Source organism: Lepisma saccharinum, chromosome 18 (assembly GCF_977018435.1).
Source record: "Lepisma saccharinum chromosome 18, izLepSacc3.1, whole genome shotgun sequence".
Taxonomy (NCBI): Eukaryota; Metazoa; Arthropoda; class Insecta; order Zygentoma; family Lepismatidae; genus Lepisma; species Lepisma saccharinum.
In genome coordinates, this window is record NC_139246.1 from 45,894,785 (window position 1) to 45,908,585 (window position 13,801).

The following is a 13,801-nucleotide window of genomic DNA, read 5'->3' on the forward strand; positions in this document are numbered from 1 at the left end:
AGTTTATGCTGGACCTACAGATTAAAATGGGATCCGAACCAAATGTCCCTCTATTTGGTATTGAATTCAGAAGCCCTTGATTATATGGCGAAGACGTTACCACTACGCCAGTAAATTTGTTCTCGAGAGTGACCTTTTTATCTATTTTAACGGGGGAATTTTTATACAGCCTTCATTTATTATTTGTTTCTGAAACGAGAAGAAATTCGAAGAAGCAAAAAGAGTCGTATAAGAATAGTTAACAAAAGGAAAGGAGAAGAAGAAATCGAAAATGTAAATGCTGAAATAAATTATGGTAGAGATAGAGTGCATAACATTTTGTTATAGGGCTTCCTCGATGGCGTAGTGATAACGTCGTAGCCTTGTTATCAGGGGATCCAGGGTTTGAGGCCCTATATAGAAATCGAGAACGTATGTCAATGAATATACATGTATTTCCTATATTCCGGTTTTGTAGGAGAGTTCGTGAGAGATGAAATAACTACTCTACGATCGTATTTATTTTTATAATTTTTGTTTCCTGTTCGCTGATCGTGACGATAAGGACGAGTGACCATTACATGAAATTGATGACGAAATAGTCAAACACCCCCGACAAGGACGGTACTCAAACCCGGAAACTTTGGCGACGATATCGAATGTCAAGCACTTAATGAGCTTGCCCACCGAGCCTGCGTAATGTTGTTTGTGTCAGGTAATTCGTAATAACTTACAATATATCCAACATTCACTATCATTTGCTTCATAATTTATCTTATTGTTGTGATTAACCTGAATTCGAAGAATTAGTTGAAAGGCAAAAATGCAAGATTGAATGTCTCTGATGTTACTTCGTGCGGAATAATATGACGTGATATTATTAAATGAATTTATTTATCATATAATATGCCTAGTCATTCCATTGATTGATCCCGATTGAGCACACAAATATGGTATAATGTCCAATCCATGGAGGAGTGGTTAGCACAGCGCGCTAAAATGGCGTGGGTCCCGGGTTCGAATCTCGACTTGGGCATGGGTGTCCTTGGTGAGTGTCCCTTCATCAATTTCATCATATCATCACTCAACTTCATCTTCGCTATTTGCCAAAAGTGAAAGAATAGCGAAACTAAATAACATCCAATCAAATCGAACATCTCCACCGATTTAATTCTATACGGTACCAAATTCCCACTTTATTACTGCATCTTACATCATTTTACAGCATCTCAATTGTTTTCCTATTCAAAAACAATTGGAATGTTGTTTTGTGCAGTTGATTGTGCATTGTTTCGTTGTTTGGATTGTTTAAATAACGTCGCATTAATTAGTTTTAGGCCAATCGTGAAAGAGGGAAGCAAGAGCATAAAGGAAGGGGAAAAGACAAGGGAGAGACGACGGCTCTCTTTAAAGGTAGCATCCAGTGAATACAACTGAAGTGACTGCAGAATATTATGGATAAAATTTATTTCGCTTTTTCCTTTTATTTCTGTTTCAGTTATTTTAGTTCGCTTCTCTTCTACTACTCACGTTAATCGTGTCGGTGAGGAAGAATTATAAACTCGTGAAATGGACGATGATACAAAAAAATATATGAGTCTCCAACGGTTCGAAACTGTAACCACAAAATATTGTCTTATTTTTAAAATTTACGGCCAAATATGGTTTGTCACGTAGCAATTTTCGCTCATATCTTTCTCAAGGGGTTCCATTGCCTCTCCGACATGTTTTTCACTAACGTAACCATTATGAAAATATTCAAATGTTAACTGATATAACTGCAGATGAAACAATACTTAGAGCCACTAACGAAATATCTATTCTTGTGTAGCGTCACAGACAACAAGTATCTGGTGAGTCATTCACTCTTGCTAACTACGGGAGAAGGTCACTGAACTAAAGGGTGGTGGCAAGCAAGCAGGCTTCTGCTCTACCAAAGACGAGGTCACGTGTTCCTGTTGCCAATGGGGTTCGAAATAAGGAGGAACGCGGCTATCAGACGTATATTTTGGTCCCGTCATTGCATGTAGAACATTTTATCGTCGTGGCCTTGAAGTTCCTTCAGGGCAATCCTACGTAAAGGCTTCTCGGCAAGAAGGATATCTTCCCCATTGAGAGGAGGAGAAGTGGGTGCTTATAGAGGTCCTTCAACTTTCGTATTCTTCTTCATTTCAGAACGCGTGCTGTATCGTCGACTTAATCCAGTCTATCCGATGAAGGTTTTAGGTTCTGTTTCTATGCTTATGTTCTTCGCGACGAAGGTTCTGGATTCAATAATATGGACAATAACGGTATTGTTTTGGTTGGTTGATTTTGTGTCTTGAGTCCACTTTATGTCCTGTTAGGCTAATCGTGACTGGACCTACAGTTTAAAGGGGGATCCGAACCACTATGTGTCTCCACCGGGTATCGAATCCGGGACTCCTTTATTACAAGGCGACTCCGCTACTACTGCGAAATCAAGAAGGCTGAGACAGAGAGAGAGAAAGAGAGAGAGAGAGAGAGAGAGTTGCGGTGACTACGCTAATGAAGAATTGAAAGTAGCAAAACAACTAAGCTATTCTTTAGTCAATATTGGGATTCTTAATGAATATTATGATTGTCAGTTCAAATTGGGAAAAAACTACGAAATTTCCAGAGTGCCGTTACAAACCGTTAAATTTTCTCTTTCCGCACATTATTTTGCTACTAAATATTTGCATGTTAAGATGTAGAAAGTGCTACATTTTCAGTGTGTGGAATTGAGATTTATTTCTGAGAATGGAGTAGTGGGAAAAGGATCACCTCACATGTTTGGATTATACTCCCCCTTCCACACACACGCAAACAAAGGCTATCGTCTGTTGTTCTTATAACGAAATATAACATGTATGAATTGTGTCAAAAAATTGGAGCCTATTCACATCCCTACGGAACTTGTAAGAAAGCCCACGTAGAGTTCTGTTCCGACAAAATCTGGATGTACATAGTAAATTAAAAAGCAAAGTGCTACCTTGTGCTTTGCAGTAAGCCATGAAGGCGTGTGGATATAAGTCCCAAGCTTTCTTGTTCAGGCAGAAAGTGGGGATGATGTGATCAGCACCACGCCCCTACCCGCCTTACCCCCCCCCCCCCATAGTCTCATCCAGGTACCCACTTTATACGACGCTGGGTGGGCACCGGAGCCGCTTGAACAGGTGGACAAAATCCGGATTCTCCCCCGTCGGTGATCGAACCCAGATCTCTCGCATGAATAAAACTCCCTAACAACTGAGCTACTGCGGCCAATCATTTTTCGGAGATATAGCGAATTAGCTCTTATCGGTTCTGCGACCTGGCTTGAGAAAAGGCGATTTTCTGACGAACAACATTCCACCTGACAAGTCACGTGACTTTCCTACATTTCCTGTGTCTGTTGGCTATTGCATGAAAGACGAGTTGCTCTTGAGACAGACAGAATCACCCGATCACCTAAACGTGCAATGTGTGTTGCCTACCCTTCCGGCATTATTTACTGCCATTAAAGTCTTATCGGGAAGAACGTTTTCCCACCACTGTACAGTCTTAGAAAAAAATACCTGGGCCACGGGACGTAGAATTTCGTAACGTCTTAAAGCCTGTTGTTTATGCAACCCAAATAACAAAATATTCGCTTAAGTTTGCCTGGTGATTCCGAGTTCTCGGGAAGGATTGAGCTTTGATAGCATGAGTCACATGACTCTTGCCCCAGCCACAACAAACAGCTGGGTGCTACGATGCCTCCAGAAGAAAATTTCAGGAACTGGTTTCTTGACAAGAGCTACTCGTAAGGAAATACTATTATTTCAAGTGATATTACAGTCATTGTCAAGAAGGTTCGCTTAAATGATGGTTCTTATCACAGACCACATGCCACACGTTAATTGTTTAAGTCCAGTTCATGCACTGGACCTACAGATTAAAATGGGATCCGAACCAAATGCGTCTCTATTTGGTATTGAATTCGGAAGCCTTTCATTACATGGCGAAGACGTTACCACTACGACATCAGAGAGGCAATGGAACCCCTTGAGAAAGAGATAAGCGAAAATTGCTACGTGACAAACCATATTTGCCCGTAAATTTAAAAATAAGACAATATTTTGTACTGACAGTTTCGAACCGTGGGAGTCCCGGGTTCGATACCCGGTGGAGGCACAAGTGGTTCGGATCCCACTTTAAACTGTAGGTCCAGTCCCGATTAGCCTTACTGCGCATAAAGTGGACTTAAAACACCAAATCAAACCAAACCAAATCGAACCGTCGGAGAGGCATATATTTTTTTGTACCATCGTCCATTTCACGAGTTTATAATTCTTCCTCACCGACTCGAGTAACGCGAGTAGTAGAAGAAAAGCGAAGTAAAATAACTGAAACAGAAATAAAAGGAAAAAGCGAAATAAATTTTATTCATAATATTCTGCAGTCACTTGAGTTGTATTCACGGGATGCTATCTTTAAGAAAGCCGTGGTCTCTTCCTTGTCTTTTTCGCTTTCTTTGTGCTCTTGCTTCCCCCGTCACGATTGGTCTAAAACTAATTAATGCGACGTTAATTAAACAATCCAAACAACCAAACAATGCACAATCAACTGCACAAAACAACATTCCAAATGTTTTCGTATCGAAAAACAATTGAGATGCTGTAAAATGACTTAAGATGCAGTAATAAATTGGGAATTCGGTACCGTATAGCATTAAATCTGTAGAGATGTTCGATTTGATTGGATGTTTGTTATTTAGGTTTGCTATTCTTTCACTTTTGGCAAATAGCGACGATGAAGATGAGTGATGCTATGATGAAATTGATGAAGGGACACTCACCAAGGCCACCCACGCCCAAGTCGAGATTCTAACCAGGGACCCATGGCATCGTAGCGCGCTGTGCTAACCACTCCTCCATGGAGTGGACATTATACCATATTTTGTGTGTGCAATTGGGATCAATCAATGGAATGAATAGGCATATTATATGATTAAAAAATTCATATCATAATACCACGTCATATTATTCGGCACGAAGTAACATCAGAGACATTCAATCTTGCATTTTTGCCTTTCAACTAATTCTTTGAATTCAGGTTAATCACAACAATAAGATAAATTATGAAGCAAATGATAGTGAATGTTGGATATTATTACGAATTACCTGACAGAAACAACATTAAGCAGGCTCGGTGGTCAAGCTCATTAAGTGATTGACATTCGATATCGTCGCCAAAGTTCCCGGGTTTGAGTACCGTCCTTGTAGGATGTGTTTGACTATTTCGTCATCAATTTCATGTAATGGTCACTCGTCCTTATCGTCGCGATCATCGAACAGGGAATAAAAATTATAAAAATAAATACCATGGAAGAGTACTTATTTCATCTCTCACGAAATCTCCTACAAAACCGGAATATATAAAATACATGTATATTCATTCACATACGTTTTCGATTTCTATATTTAACTATAGTCGAGACCGAGAACGGGAGAGCAATTTTCAATTCGACAAACCGAGAGACTGATACACTGTCAAGTCTCATTTCTTCTTGACAACTCCGTAATCGAGTTGTTCTGTTTGTTTGTCATTGGCTTTGTATTGGCAATTATTGTCATTATTCTTCCCCTGCAGGTAAACCATAACGATGAATTATGATGAAATGGAGCAGATAAAAGGGCAAGAACAAGAAAGTCATGCCTGTTCGGGACTCCAACCCAGAACCTTATGTAACGAGATTTGAAATTCTGGAGAAGGCGTCCGTGTTTCGCTTGGTTTTCTCTTTCCTCTACTTCTCTTATATTATCATACATGTATAATAAAAATGGATCTGATACGATATGTTGCGATTCATAATTGTGCTGGTTAGATGCTACAGATGTGAACTCCAACCTGCAATATATTATTCCCTTTTGTTTCGTATCTGGTTGAACATGAAATTTTCTTACACTGTGGCAATTTCTTTCTTAGTTTTGGTTTGGTGCACAGATATGCTAATCTGGACTCGACCTTCAGTTTAAAGTGGGATACTAACCACTATGTGCATCCACCGTGTATCAAACCCGGGATCCACTGATTACAAGGCGGCGACGTTATCACTACGCCATCGAGGAGGCCCCATGACAAAATGTTATTCACTCGATCTCTACCATAATTTATTTCAGCGTTTACATTTTTGTTTTCTTCTTCTTTTTTCCTTTTGTTAACTACTCTTATACAACTCTTTTTGCGTCTTCGAATTTCTTCTTGTTTCAGGAAAAAATAATACATGCAGGCTGTATAAAAATCCCCCCTTCAAATAGATAAAACGTTCACTCTCGAGAACTAATGTACATGTTTATCACTAACGTAACCATTAGGAAGGAAACTATTGAAATGTTAACTGATATAACTGCAGATGAAACAATACTTACAGCCACTGACGAAATATCTATTCTTGTGTAGCCTCACAGACAACAAGTATATGGTAAGTCATTCACTCTTGCTGACTACGGGAGAAGGTCACTGAACTAAAGGGTGGTGGCAAGCAAGCAGGCTTCTGCTCTACCAAAGACGAGGTCACGTGTTCCAGTTATCAATGGCGTACGAAATAAGGAGGAACACAGCTATCTGACGTATGTTTTGGTCCCGTCATTGCACGTAGAACACTTTATCATCGTGGCCTTGAAGTTCCCTCAGGACACTCCTATGTAAAGGCTTCTCAGCTAGAAGGATATCTTCCCCATTGAGTGGAGGAAAAGTGGGTGCGTATAGAGGTTATTCAACTTTCGTATTCTTTTTCATTTCAGAACCCGTGCTGTATCGTCGACTTAATCCAATCTATCCGATGTAGGTTTTAGGTTCTGTTTCTGTTCGGTTATTTCACGTTGTCTTCCTGCTTATGTTATTCGCGACGAAGGTTCTGGATTCGATAATCTGGACAATAACGGGATTGTGTTGGTTGCTTGATTTGGTGTCTTAAGTCCACTTTATGTCCTGTTAGGCTAATTGTGAATGGACCTACAGTTTAAAGGGGGATCCGAACCACTATGTTCCTCCACCGAGTATCGAACCCGGGATCCCTTAATTACAAGGCGCCCACGATCCCACTGCGCCATCGGGGATTGTGTTCGAAACGAATGAATCAAATTTGAGTGATATGATATGCAACCATTGGAAGACTATTGAAAGAAAATCTATGGGAACCTGCCAGTTTTTCTACTGCAGACAGGAAACCATAAACATGGAAGAGAAGCTTATATTCTATGAAACCTGACGCTATGTGCTTGAATACTGGCTAAATATAATCCATAGAGGCATAGCAACGTTAAACAACCTCTTATATGATACATATAGGTTTAAAAAGATCAAAATACAAAGATTGTGTGCGCCTCACTGATGGCGTAGTGGTAAGGCCTTGTAATCAAGGGGTCTGGGGTACGATACCAGGTGATCGCACATAGTGGTTCGGATCCCACTTTAAACTGTATGCACTTCAGATTAGTCTATCTGTGCCGGTGACTCAGTCGGTAACGCGTCTGACTACCATGCTATAGGTCCCGGGTTCGATTCCCGGCCGGTTCAAGCCCGGTAACTTTTCTAACGTTGGAAGCGGCCACAGCGCCCACCCAGCGTCGAATGACATGGGTACCTGGGGGAAACCCTGGGAGTAAAAGCGGTCAGGGGCGTGATGCTGATCACATCACCCCCACTCACGAACGAATCAAGAAAGTGTGGGGCGTCACCCCCACACCCCCTATACGCCTTCATGGCGTAGCGCTAAGCACAGGTGAGAACTTTGCCTTTTTTTTTTTGCATAAAGTGGACTTACAACAAAATTTAAACTTGCGATAAAGATTATGATAAGGTATTAAAGAATTGGGTCTAACACATTTTTTTATTGTTTACCAATGACATTGTTAACTAATATTCTTAATTTCAGTTTCAAGATGAAATCAGCTACGAAATAAAAGGAGTGGGTTCATATTTCTGTTACGAAATTCCACTTTTGTAGTAAACCTGTGCCAAACTAAGTTGTGACAATAAACAAATCTGAGACACTTTCAAAGTATTAAATTGCTATCTACGTATTTGGGAAAAATCTTTCAATATAATACTTTTTTTGGACGCGTCGAATCATAGTATTTAATTCCTGTTTTAGCAGCTTTAAGAAACCTGATTTTTTGGGGGGGGGTTACAAATGCCCTTTCTGCTCCCGTCAAGTTACGCCTGTGACAAACAGGAATTCAAAGTAAAAGACTGTCCCGACTAAATCGGGAGACACGTCTGATAGATTTACAATTGGGAAAATCATAATTAAGCGTGTAGTTGAAAACAACCTATTTTCATATATTGCATGAAGCTCTACTTTTTCTGCAATGTGGATCAAGAACTGGAGACGTGGAGAAGCACAACACTCCACGTAACCAATAGTCACGTGACCCTCTTTGCTTTCCTGTCATGTTGACCTTCGCGTGGAACACATTTCTCGGTGTTAAGACAGGCAAAATCACCCGATCATCGAAGGGTGCAATATGTGTTGCCTACCCTCCTGCATTACTTGCTCCTATTACAGCCTTATGGGGAAGAACTTTTTTCCATGACTGTACACTAATGCCTACAGCCTGGCGGACTGTGACGGAACTGAAAACAACAGAATGCCTACACACGTTCTCACACACACACAACGTATATAACGTCCAGTCAAGTCATATCAATGGTTTGTCTGTCATTAACGTTGAAAGAGTGTGAACATAACATTATTTTGGAACAATCTGTATATTCTGTTCTAAATGTATACTGTAATGCATAGTTCCAGAATCTCACGTCTTCATAATTACTTGGTGAAGTTCAACAGCTGCAAGCGCCGTGGACCTTCTTATCACAGGCGAGGATGACGAAGACCTCACATGAAAGTCACTGGCTTATGCTTCATTGGCTACTAGTTTTCACAATCTTATGTTATACATGTAATAGCAGGCGCGGCGACAAAATGTATTAGTAGCAACAACAATACTATCAATACATATCATGGATAGCGTCAGACTGTATGATGGTAACAATAATACATCTCAGAGCACGGGAAAGTATTAAGATTTGCAGTTAAAACTTAGTTTTGAAATACAGAATCCGACATCTATATCTATATTTGGGCCAATCTATGAGTTCCGGGTGTGACAACCACACGCTTCAAATCTAAATATTTTGTAAACAAAGACATTGAGCTCATCTATATCATAATTACAGTATTCAGAGTGATGACATTGGTACTGTCCTGAAGAGTGAGCTCTGTGACGAACGTTGTTTTTGGGCAATTCAAGAATATCTGGAGTTTCGGGTGTGACACGGCGGTAAAAGCTTCACCTAAGACCACACAACTTGAAAACTATGTGAATTTTTACATCTCTTTTATCCATCATATTTTGGGGGGGGGGAAATGTAGATTGTATCCTTTCATCTCATGTCTTTTATTCCAGCGGAAACATTTTTATTTTTAATGTTATTAATTTTTTAAAAACGTACTGGGTGTGACGTATGTGAATACCTCATTTATTAACTCCATTTAATACCATATTACTCATCTAATACTTTAACTGAACAATATCAAAAGGAAAAAGAACCTCCTCAACTCATAAATTTTAATAATAACCTAATTTATTTGTGAAAATTTCACATTTATTGAGCATTGCTTATGCGCTCAAGTCTTAATGTAAGAAATACAGCCCGGAAGTTTGGCAAAATGCCTCTTTTTATCTACTGCATATATTGATAAAATTTTTCTGGATATACGTTTCTTATGTTGTTTCGAATGTTTTGGAAGCCTTTTCATTTTGCCTATTTTCCCTATTTGGGACCCCACTGCCTATTTTTAATTATAATGCCTTTTTTTGCCTTTTTCAATGAAATATGACAATTTTTTTTTAAAAAAATGTGTATATAAATTATTTTTCTCCCAAAAAACGTTGTTGGCATTTATTTTTCTTCCGTGTATTATGTGAATAATTTTCGCCTTATTTAAGTAATGTATTGCCTTTCGGTTAACATTTATTGTGCATGATTGACTGCTGAAGTGGACAGGTTGATTTCGAACACAAAGAAAATATTTCTGAAATCTCCCTCTCAAACCCGAAAATTTCAGGAAGTTGCGATTGAGCTTAGTTTACCTCCACAACCAGTCTTGACGAGATGGGCAGCTATATATTATGCTAACGACCTTCAAAAAATCAGTGAGGTGATCGATGCTCTTCCAGAAAATAAAGCGGCTTCAATTCGTGAAAGATAATTTTCTATTATGAAAAACATTCTCTCTGACAGACGACTAGCAATGAATGTTGAGAACTTAAAAAGCACCTTGTAGTTATGTGCAATCAAGACGGAAAAATTGAAATGCTCTTCCCAATTTAGATTTTAACATTTTACCAGAAATTATGGATAAAAGTAAGCGACTTCCAAATGTGCCTTTTTTTCGGTTTATTTTGCCTTTTTTTCATTTTTAGTGCCTATTTTCCACATTATAAATGCCTATTTTAACGAAAATAAATGCCTGAACTTCCGGGCTCTATTTATCACATTTTCCACTTCTCTTTGTTAATCTGAATTCTCAAAGCCATTCAAGGACATGTAAATATCAAATTGTAACTATTTATTGTCCCGCACCAAGCTCAAGCTAAAGCTTAAGTTTACTGTTTTTTAAATAGGTTTTGGACTAATTTCACTTTTTGAGGGGAAGGATAGCTTTGTCATGGTTTGGCCCATTTATATTATGAAAGATATAATTTTTGGATAAATGAAAATGTACATAAGTGTACAAAGGCAAATTATATCAATTAAATCAATTCAAACTAGCTGTGAGTCAAAATAAACGTGCAAAGACTTAAACAAGTAAAAGCAGATCGACAACATCACACCCCGAGACAACGGTCTCAACAAGGGTTTAGGGTTTGAGCCTGGACAATAATAAATAAAACAAATTCGTCCTCACAGATACCCTCTACAAGTGTCAGGGCGAAAACGAGTTGTGTACAAAACAAGAGAGCCGTAGGCAGGGTTGTTAAAGGTCCAGGAATTTTAAATAAATTCAATTCCGGTCCAGGAGAGAAACTGAGCAATCGTAAAGTGTTCTGGACCGTAAATAACATTTCTACCTTTAACGTATTTCAATTCTGTCCAGATAACTTCTTTTTCGGATCAGTTTAAATACGATTCAGAAACCTTTTTCCGGATGAATTTGAATACGGTCCGGGAACATTTGTCCGGGTAAATTTAAATACTGACTAGAAACCTTCTTTCTCTGATGAATTTAAATACGGTCCAGGAACCTTTTTTCGGATGACTAAAAATACGGTCCAGGGACCTTTTTTCCGGGTGAATATGAATGTGGTTCAGGAACATTCTTTGCGGATCAGTTTAAATAGGGTCCAAGTTCCGCATTGAAATGAAACAATACGGAACTTGGACCGAATTTAAATTGTGCAACAAAATATGTTCCGGTCCTGCAGCAGAGCCCAGTAAACCCTGGACCTTTTAACAACCCTGGCCGTAGGGTGTATTCCACCTAGTCATCCACACAAAGCACACCACAACAAGCACCAAGGACAATCTAAGCAAGGCACATGAGACATACATACGCTTTAAAGAGCAAAAAAAATTTGGTTCCTATCTTGGCCGACCGACCCGTATTTATACTGTTTTTGTCGTCACAGGTGACTAGTATCAGAACATAAATTAAATAAAAAAAGGCGTTTAAAAACATTAATTCATAATAACAAAATGCAGAAAAGACACGGTAAATAATGCATTTTGCAATTAAAACCTTTAAGTAATGCAAAATTGTACCAGAAAATTATAAACGAACAACGTGACGCCAGCAACAAGATTAATAAATGCCAGGTGGGACTGTGTACTTCAACAGGCCGACGTCACTCAAAAAGTTTCAAAATAAATCAAACATTGACATATATAGCACAAACAGAACGTTAATTACACAAAGACAATACCATAGATTTTCGTGTTCGTGTTCACGACGTATGTACGTATGTCCTTTCGTTTCCATCGAAAACACACACGTGATTTAACGGTCAAACACGAAACACGTCAAAAAGATTTCTGACGTCAAACTTCTTACATTAAGTTATGTGGTGCTACTCACACTCAAATACGGCAGCAACACAGCAATTAGTCATAACCGCAGTGTGCAAAGGCAAACTTCTCTCAAACTAAAAGGAACACTATTCACTACTCTTGGAATGAGAAGAGGAACTGTCTCTCGATATCGGCGCAACTACAAAGTGGTCCTAGTAAGGACATGTTAATCACAAAAGAATATTTAAACAAAACAAATTTGTGTTAATCGGCAAATTTTGTTTAACATATTAATAAATAGAATACTTCTTACCCTCGTCTGCATTCGATGTACCATAGCTTGCAATACCTATTCTGTTAGAAAGCGTTCGTTTTCGTTTAACAGTAAAGACCAACTTTGCTGTTGAAACACAATAAAGCTAAGGCCGCCATATTTCTTTCAAGTACGACCGTATAAAGTAAAACCACACAGAACTTTGAACACACACCAAACCGAACATGCCCCTGAACGGTGAGCTCCTCCTCCATCCCCCTTGCCCAATGCAAGGTTATTCTGCGACGGTCGACGTAACAAGTACAAGCAGCTTAATAAGTAACTTAAATGTATTCCTTCTTCAGTGACGTCAACTCACATGAGCAGGCCCGTAGCCAGACAGGGACCAGAGGGGGCTCAGCCCCCCCTGACACTGCCGCCAGTCCCCTCCACATTAGGTAAAGGTGTTTTGTATTCTAATTCGTTTGAGGTGAAGAGTGAAAATGTAGACAGAATATATTAACTTGTTCACAACTTCGTTCGTTCATCTTGTTTATGAGCAGAAGTCTAAGCAGCGGCAAGTGTTTAGAAGATTCTCTAGACTTTAGAAAGTTCTTTCATAGGGAGCTTTCTATATCTGTACCTTCCCTGCCCCTGTTACAGCCTCTTGTTTGACAGAAATCTGTGACTTTGATGTCATCATCCATATTCCTTCCGCATCTGCGTTAAATGTCAACAGATCCCAAGTTTTATTGCTTTGACCGGGGGGTGGAATGTATGATAGGCACTATGATTGAAGTGAATATTGTACTATGGGCAAATTTGGGTATACTATGAGTTGGTGACGATACCGGCATTGTCACTCTCCCCTCAGGAGCGGCGCCAGGGGGCGCGAATGGGTACACCCTAATCTCTTTTTCAAAATCTATTTCCACAGAAATTGATTGAGTTCGTGTTTTAAGTCCACATTATGCACAGTAAGGCTAATAGGGACTGGACCTACAGTTTAGAGTGGAATCCGAATCACTATGTGCCTCCACCGGGTATCGAACCCGGAACCCCTTGATTACAAGGCGACGACGCTACTACTGCGCCATCGGTGAAGCTCTATATTTTCACAGAAAATACTATTGACTCTTGTAGTGCCATCTTTTGTTATAACCTTAATGTCGTCATATTGATAATATATTGTTAAGTGTTGAAGTGAAATTACTATTATTGTATTGAACAGGCAAATTCCACCATTGCCGGATCTACAATCCGCAAGACCCCGCATTGCGGGTGTGGGGCGGGAATGAACAAACCTATAGGGGGCCCCTTGCCATGCCCTTTACATACTTAAATATGTGCATATAAAATAAATCCTTTCAACTTACAATTCTATCTATCTCTCCAGAGATATGTCGACCTCCGTGGAGTAGTGGTTAGCATACGATGACAGGGGGTAAGAAGGTTCGAATCCCGGCCTAGGTATGTCATCCTATTGTCACTCATTCTCATCGTCGCGATCAGCCAAAAGTGGAAGAAATG

The 13,801-nt window shown here is 39.5% G+C and overlaps 1 protein-coding gene across 1 annotated transcript in view; it reads right to left on the reverse strand.

Annotated features, from left to right (window-relative positions):
- The window catches only part of LOC146002232 (fibrinogen C domain-containing protein 1-A-like), a 258,177-nt gene extending 245,738 nt beyond the window's left edge, over positions 1-12,439 (reverse strand). The window contains exon 1 of the mRNA XM_083139951.1: positions 12,332-12,439. The gene's annotated coding sequence lies outside the window, so the exon portion shown is untranslated. The remainder of the gene's footprint in view (positions 1-12,331) is intronic.
- Between the last annotated feature and the right edge of the window lie 1,362 nt (positions 12,440-13,801).